We start from the raw sequence: 12,632 nt of genomic DNA, 5'->3' as shown, positions 1-12,632 counted from the left end.
CAATGGGAGAAGTGCTTAGCTTTGGGTCCAATCTTGCGGTGTCCTTTCCCAGTGACAGTAGGGGCAGCAAGGCACGTATTGTATTTTTGCCATCGAGGATAACAAGATGGGGTTTATATCATATTGCATGAGTGTATCCCTCTACATCATGTCATCTTGCTTAAAGCGTTACTATGTTCTTATGAACTTAATACTCTAGATGCATGCTGGATAGCGGTCGATGTGTGGAGTAATAGTAGTAGATGCAGGCAGGAGTCGGTCTACTTGTCTCGGACGTGATGCCTATATACATGATCATACCTAGATATTCTCATAACTATGCTCAATTCTGTCAATTGCTCAACAGTAATTTGTTCACCCACCATAAATACTTATGCTCTTGAGAGAAGCCACTAGTGAAACCTATGGCCCCCGGGTCTATTTTCCATCATATTAATCTCCCGACAACAAGCTATTTCTGGCGCCGTTTTTATTTTACTTTCTTTACTTTGCATCTTTATCACAAAAATACCAAAAATATTATCTTATCATATCTATCAGATCTCACCCTCGTAAGTGACCGTGTAGGGATTGACAACCCCTTATCGCGTTGGTTGCGAGGATTTATTTGTTTGTGTAGGTGCGAGGGACTCGTGCGTGGCCTCCTACTGGATTGATACCTTGGTTCTAAAAAATTGAGGGAAATACTTACGCTACTTTGCTACATCACCCTTTCCTCTTCAAGGGAAAACCAACACAGTTCTCAAGAGGTAGCAAGAAGGATTTCGGGTGCCGTTGCCAGGGAGTCTACGCAAAAGTCAACATACCAAGTACCCATCGCAAACCCTTATCTCCCGCATTACATTATTTGCCATTTTCCTCTCGTTTTCCTCTCCCCCACTTCACCCTTGCCGTTTTATTCGCCCTCTCTTTTCCATTCGCCTCTTTTTGTTCGCTTCTTGTTTGCTCGTGTGTTGGATTGCTTGCTTGTCACGATGGCTCAAGATAATACCAAATTATGTGACTTTACCAATACCAACAATATTGATTTCCTTAGCACTCCGATTTCTCCTCTTACCGATACTGAATCTTGAGAAATCAATGCTGCTTTGTTGAATCTTGTCATGAAAGATCAGTTCGCCGGCCTTCCTAGTGAAGATGCCGCTACCCATCTAAATAGCTTCGCTGATTTGTGTGATATGCAAAAGAAGAAAGATGTGGACAATGATATTGTTAAATTGAAGCTATTTCCTTTTTCGCTTAGAGATCGTGCTAAAGCTTGGTTTTCGTCTTTGCCTAAAAATAGTATTGATTCTTGGAATAAGTGCAAAGATGCTTTTATCTCTAAATATTTTCCTCCCGCTAAGATCATCTCTCTTAGAAACGATATTATGAATTTTAAGCAACTTGATCATGAACATGTTGCACAAGCTTGGGAGAGGATGAAATTAATGATACATAATTGCCCTACGCATGGTTTAAATTTGTGGATGATTATACATAATTTTTACGCCATATTGAATTTTGCTTCTAGAAATCTTTTAGATTCGGCCGCGGGAGGCACTTTTATGGAAATCACTTTAGGAGAAGCTACTAAACTCCTTGATAATGTTATGGTTAATTATTCTCAATGGCACACTGAAAGATCTACTAATAAAAAAGTGCATACGATAGAAGAAATTAATGTTTTGAGTGGAAAGATGGATGAACTTATGAAATTATTCGCTACTAAGAGTGTTTCTTCTGATCCTAATGATATGCCTTTGTCCACTTTGATTGAGAATAATAATGAATCTATGGATGTGAATTTTGTTGGTAGGAATAATTTTGGTAACAACGCGTATAGAGGAAACTTTAATCCTAGGCCTTATCCTAGTAATTCCTCTAATAATTATGGTAATTCCTACAACCATTCTTATGGAAACTTTAATAAGATGCCTTCTGAATTTGAGACTAGTGTTAAGGAATTTATGAATTCGCAAAAGAATTTCAATGCTTTGCTTGAAGAAAAATTGCTTAAAGTTGATGAATTGGCTAGGAACGTTGATAGAATTTCTCTTGATGTTGATTCTTTAAAACTTAGATCTATTCCTCCTAAGCATGATATCAATGAGTCTCTCAAAGCCATGAGAATTTCCATTGATGAGTGCAAAGAAAGAACTGCTAGGATGCGTGCTAAGAAAGATTGCTTTGTGAAAGCGTGTTCTTCAAATTTCTATGAAAATAAAGATGAAGATCTAAAAGTTATTGACGTGTCCCCTATTAAATCTTTGTTTTGCAATATGAATCTTGATAATGATGGGACTAAATATGATCCACCTTTACCTAGAAGGCGTTCCAAAAATTCGGAGTTTTTAGATCTTGATGCTAAAATTGATAAAAGTGGGATTGAAGAGATCAAAACATTAGATATTAATGAACCCACTACTTTGGATTTCAAGGGATTTAATTATGATAATTGCTCTTTGATAGATTGTATTTCCTTGTTGCAATCCGTGCTAAATTCTCCTCATGCTTATAGTCAAAATAAAGCCTTTACCAAACATATCGTTGATGCTTTGATGCAATCTTATGAAGAAAAACTTGAGTTGGAAGTTTCTATCCCTAGAAAACTTTATGATGAGTGGGAACCTACTATTAAAATTAAAATTAAAGATCATGAATGCTATGCTTTGTGTGATTTGGGTGCTAGTGTTTCCACGACTCCAAAGACTTTGTGCAATTTATTAGGTTTTCGTGAATTTGATGATTGCTCTTTAAACTTGCACCTTGCGGATTCCACTATTAAGAAACCTATGGGAAGAATTAATGATGTTCTTATTGTTGCAAATAGTAACTATGTGCCCGTATATTTTATTGTTCTTGATATAGATTGCAATCCTTCATGTCCTATTATTCTTGGTAGACCTTTCCTTAGAACGATTGGTGCAATTGTTGATATGCAGGAAGGGAATATTAGATTCCAATTTCCATTAAAGACATACATGTAACGCTTCCCTAGAAAGAAAATAAAATTACCTTATGAATCTATTATGAGAGCCACTTATGGATTGCCTACCAGAGATGGCAATACCTAGATCTATCCTTGCTTTTATGCCTAGCTAGGGGCGTTAAACGATAGCGCTTGTTGGGAGGCAACCCAATCTTATTTTTAGTTTTTTGCTTTTTGCTTATGTTTAGGAATAAATATTTGATCTAGCCTCTGGTTAGATGTCTTTTTATGTTTTAATTAGTGTTTGTGCCAGGTTAAACCTATAGGATCTTCTTGGATGATAGTTATTTGATCTTGCAGAAAATTCTAGAAACTTTCTGTTCACGAAAACAATTGTTAAAAATCACCAGAATGTGATAAAATATTGATTCCAATTGCTGCTGATCAATAAACAAATTTTCTAGGTCGTCCTATTTTGGTAGATGTTTTGGAGTTCCATAAGTTTGCGTTAGTTACATATTACTACAGACTGCTCTGTTTTGGATAGATTCTGTTTTTCGTGTGTTGTTTGCTTCTTTTGATGAATCTATGGCTAGTAAAATAGTTTATAAACCATAGAGAAGTTGTAATAGAGTAGGTTTAACACCAATATAAATAAAGAATGAGTTCATTACAGTACCGTGAAGTGGTCTTTTGTTTTCTTTCGCTAACGGAGCTCACGAGATTTTCTGTTAAGTTTTGTGTTGTGAAGTTTTCAAGTTTTGGATAAAAGATTTGATGGATTATGGAACAAGGAGTGGCAAGAGCCTAAGCTTGGGGATTCCCATGGCACCCCCAATATAATCTAAGTACACCTAAAATCCAAAGCTTGGGGATGCCCCGGAAGGCATCCCCTCTTTCGTCTACTTCCATCGGTAACTTTACTTGGAGCTATATTTTTATTCACCACATGATATGTGTTTTGCTTGGAGCGTCTTGTATGATTTGAGTCTTTTCTTTTTAGTTTACCACAATCATATTTTCTGTACACACCTTTTGAGAGAGACACACATGATTCGGAAATTATTAGAATACTCTATGTGCTTCACTTATATCTTTTGAGTTATATAGTTTTTGCTCTAGTGCTTCACTTATATCTTTTAGAGCACGGTGGTGGATTTGTTTTATAGAAACTATTGATCTCTCATGCTTCACTTAGATTATTTTGAGAGTCTTAAACAACATGGTAATTTGCTTAAATAATCCTAATATGCTAGGTATTCAAGATTAGTAAAAACTTTCTTATGAGTGTGATGAATACTAAGAGAAGTTTGATACTTGATGATTGTTTTGAGACATGGAGGTAGTGATATCAAAGTTGTGCTAGTTGAGTAGTTGTGAATTTGAGAAATACTTGTGTTGAAGTCTGTAAGTCCCGTAGCATGCACATATGGTAAACGTTATGTAACAAATTTGAAACATGAGGTGTTCTTTGAGTGTCTTCCTTATGAGTGGCGGTCGGGGACGAGCGATGGTCTTTTCCTACCAATCTATCCCCCTAGGAGCATGCGCATAATGCTTGGTTTTTGATGACTTGTAGATTTTTGCAATATGTATGTGAGTTCTTTATGACTAATGTTGAGTCCATGGATTATACGCACTCTCACCTTTCCATCATTGCTAGCCTCTTCGGTACCGTGCATTGCCCTTTCTCACATTGAGAGTTGGTGCAAACTTCGCCGGTGCATCGAAACCCCGTGATATGATACGCTCTTTCACACATAAACCTCCTTATATCTTCCTCAAAACAGCCACCATACCTACCTATTATGGCATTTCCATAGCCATTCCGAGATATATTGCCATGCAACTTTCCACCGTTCCGTTTATCATGACACGTTCATCATTGTCATATTGCTTTGCATGATCATGTAGTTGACATCGTATTTGTGGCAAAGCCACCATTTATAATTCTTTCATACATGTCACTCTTGGTTCATTGCATATCCTGGTAGACCGCCGGAGGCATTCATATAGAGTCATACTTTGTTCTAGTATCGAGTTGTAATCATTGAGTTGTAAATAAATAGAAGTGTGATGATCATCATTTTCTAGAGCATTGTCCCAAGTGAGGAATAATAATAAAAAGAGAGAAAGACCATAAAAAAATAAGAAGGCCCAAAAAATGAGAGAAAAAGAGAGAAAGGACAATGTTACTATCCTTTTTACCACACTTGTGCTTCAATGTAGCACCTTGATCTTCATGATAGAGAGTCTCTTGTTTTGTCACTTTCATATACTAGTGGGAATTTTTCATTATAGAACTTGGCTTGTATATTCCAACAATGGGCCTCCTCAAGTGCCATAGGTCTTCGTGAGCAAGCAAGTTGGATGCACACCCACTTAGTTTCTTTTGTTGAGCTTTCATATATTTATAGCTCTAGTGCATCCGTTGCATGGCAATCCCTACTCCTTGCATTAACATCAATCAATGAGCATCTCCATAGCTCATTGATTAGCCTCGTTGATGCGAGATTTTCTTCTTTTTTGTCTTCTCCACATAGTGCTATATACATGGCTCACGCTCATGTATTGCGTGAAAGTTGAAAAAGTTTGAGATTACTAAAGTATGAAACAGTTGCTTGGCTTTTCATCGGGGTTGTGCATGATGAGAGCATTCTTGTGTGACGAAAATGGAGCATGACTAAACTATATGATTTTGTAGGGATGAACTTTCTTTGGCCATGTTATTTTGAGAGGACATAATTGCTTAGTTAGTATGCTTGAAGTATTATTATTTTTATGTTAATATTGAACTTTTATCTTGAATCTTTCGGATCTAAATATTCATACCACAATTAAGAAGAATTACATTGAAATTATGCCAAGTAGCATTCCACATCAAAAATTCTGTTTTTATCATTTACCTACTCGAGGACGAGCAGGAATTAAGCTTGGGGATGCTTGATACGTCTCCAACGTATCTATAACTTTTGATTGTTCCATGCTATATTATATTCTGTTTTGGACATTATTGGGCTTTATAATACACTTTTATATTATTTTTTGGGACTAACCTATTAACCGGAGGCCCAGCCTAGAATTGCTGTTTTTTGCCTATTTCAGAGTTTCGCAGAAAAAGGATATCAAACGGAGTCCAAACGGAATGAAACCTTCGGGTCCATAGTTATTAGCTAGATGGCTTCGTCTCTCTTTTTGGATCTCAATACAATGTTCTCCCCCTCTCTTGTGGAGATCTATTCGATATAATCTTCTTTTGCGGTGTGTTTGTTGAGACCGATGAATTGTGGGTTTATGATCAAGTTTATCTATGAACAATATTTGAATCTTCTCTGAATTCTTTTATGTATGATTGGTTATATTTGCAAGTCTCTTCGTATTATCAGTTTGGTTTGGCCTACTAGATTTATCTTTCTTGCAATGGGAGAAGTGCTTAGCTTTGGGTTCAATCTTGCGGTGTCCTTTCCCAGTGACAGTAGGGGCAGCAAGGCACATATTGTATTATTGCCATCGAGGATAACAAGATGGGGTTTATATCATATTGCATGAGTTTATCCCTCTACATCATGTCATCTTGCTTAAAGCGTTACTCTGTTCTTATGAACTTAATACTCTAGATGCATGCTGGATAGCGGTCGATGTGTGGAGTAATAGTAGTAGATGCAGGCAGGAGTCGGTCTACTTGTCTCGGACGTGATGCCTATATACATGATCATACCTAGATATTCTAATAACTATGCTCAATTCTGTCAATTGCTCAACAGTAATTTGTTCACCCACCGTAAATACTTATGCTCTTGAGAGAAGCCACTAGTGAAACCTATGGCCCCCGGGTCTATTTTCCATCATATTAATCTCCCGACAACAAGCTATTTCTGGCACCGTTTTTATTTTACTTTCTTTACTTTGCATCTTTATCATAAAAATACCAAAATATTATCTTATCATATCTATCAGATCTCACTCTCGTAAGTGACCGTGTAGGGATTGACAACCCCTTATCGCGTTGGTTGCGAGGATTTATTTGTTTGTGTAGGTGCGAGGGACTCGTGCGTGGCCTCCTACTGGATTGATACCTTGGTTCTCAAAAACTGAGGGAAATACTTATGCTACTTTGCTGCATCACCCTTTCCTCTTCAAGGGAAAACCAGCGCAGTGCTCAAGAGGTAGCAACGGCTCGCCGTTACGCTATCGGGTCCGGTTTTGGATCCGATAACCCGTTAACAGTCCCGACCAATGGGCTGGAGGAAACACGTGTCGGCTCACCGTTGGGACAGATGTCATCCACTCATTGGACCGAAGGCGCCTATGATACATCGACACGTGGCACGGCCCAACAGAGGCCCAACCTATGAAAAGGCCGACCCGTTTGACTTGGTCAAAAGGTGGCGGGCCAGCCCACGGAAAGCCTATTAACGGCCTATTCGCATATAGTCCATTTACAACTCACTAACCCAGGGCCCGTTACGACCTATCTGAATTAGGTACAGTAGCATCATCTAGGCCGTCCAATATGATTCCAGCCCGTTTTAACTTCCGGTCCATGTATAGCCCATGAAGTCTTTCGGCCCATAAGAGGCCCTTGGTAACTTTTGGCCCATTAAAAGCCCGTGGTGAAACTGGCCCGTAATGAACAGTGTACCACTTTATACCCATTAACGGCCCATTATTCCATTGGGCCGTTTCCAGCCCATGTTATCTTTCGGCCTTCTCAGGGCCCATTTATTCTTGGGCTCATTTCCAGCATTCGTTTACTTACGGCCCGTTACTGTCATTTTCTGCTTGTGGGCCAAATTCAGCCCGTGGTTACAGTCGTCCCGTTTGTGGCCCGTTAATACGTTGGGCCGTTTTCATAGTGTCATCAAATATGGCAGATTAACAATGACCCGTTATGGTCAGCCCATGAACGGACGATTCCAACTCTAGCCCATTTACGGCCATAATGCGGCCTATTATTGGCCCATGTTTGGGCAATCGATCATATGGCCCGTAGAAGGCTCATTGATGATACGGCTCGTAGAAGGCCCATTGTGTCTATGGCCCATAGAAGGCCCATTGTTTCTACGCCCCATAGAAGGCCCATTGTTTCTACGGCCCTTAGAAGGCCCATTGTTTCGACGGCCCATAGGAGGCCCACGGTAACTACAGTGAATATGTAGCCCATGGTTATTGTAGTCTAGTTTTGAAAAATAGGTTATTACGGCCACTAGCAAACCGCGGAAAAAGAACTGCACTAACTACAAGCAAACAAATAAACAAGACAATAAGGAAATAAATAAGCAAGCAACTTCCACTAGCATATTACAGCTATTACACATATTACATCCACTGGGCATCAAAGTTCGCCACCAGTACAAATATATGGAACAAAGCAGCATATTACATACACTGGCCGTCAAAATTGGCCACCAGTGCAAATAAACGCGGCATCAAAATAAGTCGATAACTGAAACAACTTCAGAAGAGCTCAGGAAACGTTGTCCTTGGTATCCACCATGCTGGCAATAAGCTTAGCAACCTTATTAGCTTTGTCTTGTTTGGTGCTAAAATCCTGCAACGCTTGATCTTGCACCAGAAAGTATGCGTCTGAATGCTCCAGGGACTTCCACAGTCCTTCCGCTTCTTGTCGCAGCACAACTGATCGATGTCTTTCAGCTTGTAGTTGAGACTCAAGAAACTGAACTGATTCAGACAGTGAGTTTGAATAGCTTGTGCAAGCGGTAGTGGCCAGTAACTCCAACACTAAACCAAGACAAGACTTTGGGGTTGCCTCACTATCTTCAAGATAGTTTTCCTTAGCTGTTTTATCAGCTTTGTTGGAGACCAACAAGGATGTCTCACGATCCTGAACCTTATCTGCATTAGTTCCTTTATCATTGCTTAATAAGGCACTCTTCCCCAATATTCTGTCAGCATTCTAAAAGAAGAAACAAGCAGACACATAACAGGTTTAGCATGTACTAGTATATGAAACTCATTTCGGTGAACCAGTTCATTAGTAAGGTGGACAAGATTAAACTACCAAGTCTTCTATTGCCAAGTTTTACTAACCATCAACAATTGATGCTCCTTCTTGATTTCTACTCTCGCGGTGTCAAACATCGCGGATAGCTCAAGGATCATCATAACCATCCTTGATATGTTATAGTTCATCACGAAGCTCTACTAGCTTGGTGGCAGTGACTATAGAGAACCATCACTATCTCATCTGGGAGATTAACTCCCACTCGATTCAAGCGATTGTGGCACTCAGACAATCTGAGTACACGCTCAACGGTTGAGCTTTTCTCCCTTAGTTTGCAGGCTTAAGAAACTCGTCAGAGGTCTCATACCTCTTGACGTGGGCACTAGTCTGAAAACCCAATTTCAGTCTTCGGAACATCTCACATGTTCTGCGACGTTTCAAAAACGTCTTTGGTGCCACAATTCTAAACCGCACTGAACTATCACGTAGTCATCAAAACGTGTATGTCAGATGTTTCGTAACATCTACAGACGACGCCGAGGTTCAGCACACCGAGCGGTGCATTAAGGACATAAGCCTTCTGTGTAGCAATGAGGACAATCCTCAGTTTACGGACCCAGTCCGCATAATTGCTACTACCAACTTTCAACTAAATTTTCTCTAGGAACATATCTTAACCAGTAGAACTAAAGCGCAAGCTATGACATAATTTGCAAATACCTATTTGACTATGTTCATGATAATGAAGTTCATCTGATTATGAACTCCCACTCAGATAGACATCCCTCTAGTCATCTAAGTGAAACATGATCCGAGTTCAACTAGGCCGTGTCCGATCATCACGTGAGACGGACTAGTCAAGATCGGTGAACATCTCCATGTTGATCGTATCTTCTATACGACTCATGCTCGACCTTTCGGTCCTCCGTGTTCCGAGGCCATATCTGTACATGCTAGGCTCGTCAAGTCAACCTAAGTGTATTGCGTGTGTTCCGAGGCCATGTCTGTACATGCTAGGCTCGTCAACACCCGTTGTATTCGAACGTAAGAATCTATCACACCCGATCATCACGTGGTGCTTCGAAACGACGAACCTTCGCAACGGTGCACAGTTAGGGTGAACACTTTCTTGAAATTATTATAAGGGATCATCCTACTTGCTACCGTCGTTCTAAGCAAATAAGATGCAAAAACATGATAAACATCACATGCAATCAAATAGTGACATGATATGGCCAATATCATTATGCTCCTTTGATCTCCATCTTCGGGGCACCATGATCATCTTCGTCACCGGCATGACACCATGATCTCCATCATCATGATCTCCATCATTGTGTCTTCATGAAGTCGTCACGCCAACGATTACTTCTACTTCTATGGCTAACGCGTTTAGCAACAGAGTAAAGTAATTTACATGGCGTTATTCAATGACACGCAGGTCATACAAAATAATAAAGACAACTCCTATGGCTCCTGCCGGTTGTCATACTCATCGACATGCAAGTCGTGATTCCTATTACAAGAATATGATCAATCTCATACATCATATATATCATTCATCACATCTTCTGGACATATCACATCACATAGCACTTGCTGCAAAAACAAGTTAGACGTCCTCTAATTGTTGTTGCAAGTTTTTACGTGGTTTGTAGGTTTCTAGCAAGAACGTTTCTTACCTACGTATGACCACAACGTGATTTGCCAATTTCTATTTACCCTTCATAAGGACCCTTTTCATCGAATCTGTTCCGACTAAAGTAGGAGAGACAGACACCCGCTAGCCACCTTATGCAACTAGTGCATGTCAGTCGGTGGAACCTGTCTCACGTAAGAGTACGTGTAAGGTCGGTCCGGGCCGCTTCATCCTACAATGCCGTCGAAACAAGAAAAGACTAGTAGCGGCAAGAAGAATTGGCAAACTCAACGCCCACAACTGCTTTGTGTTCTACTCGTGCATAGTAACTACGCATAGACCTGGCTCATGATGCCACTGTTGGGAATCGTAGCATAATTTAAAATTTTCCTACGCTCACCAAGATGCATCTATGGAGTCTACTAGCAATGAAGGGAAAGGAGTGGATCTACATACCCTTGTAGATCGCAAGCGGAAGCGTTCCAATGAACGTGGATGACGGAGTCGTACTCGCCGTGATCCAAATCACCGATGACCGAGTGCCGAACGGACGGCACCTCCGCGTTCAACACACGTACGGTGCAGCGACGTCTCCTCCTTCTTGATCCAGCAAGGGGGAAGGAGAGGTTGATGGAGATCCAACAGCACGACGGCGTGGTGGTGGATGTAGCGGCTCTCCGGCAGGGCTTCGCAAGCTTCTGCGAGAGAGAGAGGTGTTGCAGGGGAGGAGGGAGGCGCCCAAGGCTTAGATGTTGCTGCCCTCCCTTCCCCCCACTATATATAGGGCCAAGGGAGAGAGGGGGGCGCAGCCTTGCCCCTTCCTCCAAGGAAGGGTGCGGCCAGGGGGGAGTCCTTCCCCCCCAAGGCACCTCGGAGGTGCCTTCCCCTTTTAGGACTCTCCCTTTTTTCTTATCTCTTGCGCATGGGCCTCTTGGGGCTGGTTCCCTTGGCCCATATAGGCCAAGGCGCACCCCTTACAGCCCATGTGGCCCCCCGGGGCTGGTGGACCCCCTTGGTGGACCCCCGGACCCCTTTCGGCACTCCCGGTACAATACCGATAAAGTGCGAAACTTTTCCGGCGACCAAAATAAGACTTCCCATATATAAATCTTTACCTCCGGACCATTCCGGAACCTCTCGTGACGTCCGGGATCTCATCCGGGACTCCGAACAACTTTCGGGTTTCCGCATACATATATCTCTACAACCCTAGCATCACCGGACCTTAAGTGTGTAGACCCTACGGGTTCGGGAGACATGCAGACATGACCGAGACGCCTCTCCGGTCAATAACCAACAGCGGGATCTGGATACCCATGTTGGCTCCCACATGTTCCACGATGATATCATCGGATGAACCACGGTGTCGAGGATTCAATCAATCCGTATGCAATTCCCTTTGTCAAACGGTATGTTACTTGCCCGAGATTCGATCGTCGGTATCCCAATACCTTGTTCAATCTCGTTACCGGCAAGTCTCTTTACTCGTACCGCAATGCATGATCCCGTGACTAACGCCTTAGTCACATTCAGCTCATTATGATGATGCATTACCGAGTGGGCCCAGAGATACCTCTCCGTTTACACGGAGTGACAAATCCCAGTCTCGATCCGTGCCAACCCAACAGACACTTTCGGAGATACCCGTAATGCACCTTTATAGTCACCCAGTTACGTTGTGACGTTTGGCACACCCAAAGCACTCCTACGGTATCCGGGAGTTGCACGATCTCATGGTCTAAGGAAAAGATACTTGACATTGGAAAAGCTCTAGCAAACGAAACTACACGATCTTTTATGCTATGCTTAAGTTGGGTCTTGTCCATCACATCATTCTCCTAATGATGTGATCCCGTTATCAATGACATCCAATGTCCATAGTCAGGAAACCATGACTATCTGTTGATCAACGAGCTAGTCAACTAGAGGCTTACTAGGGACAGGTTGTGGTCTATGTATTCACACATGTATTACGATTTCCGGGCAATACAATTATAGCATGAATAATAGACAATTACCATGAACAAAGAAATATAATAATAACCATTTATTATTGCCTCTAGGGCATATTTCCAACAGTCTCCCACTTGCACTAGAGTCAATAATCTAGTTCACAT

The sequence above is a fragment of the Triticum aestivum genome, chromosome 2D, assembly GCF_018294505.1.
Source record: "Triticum aestivum cultivar Chinese Spring chromosome 2D, IWGSC CS RefSeq v2.1, whole genome shotgun sequence".
In the NCBI taxonomy this organism is placed as follows: Eukaryota; Viridiplantae; Streptophyta; class Magnoliopsida; order Poales; family Poaceae; genus Triticum; species Triticum aestivum.
Note: the sequence above shows the minus strand (reverse complement) of the source record.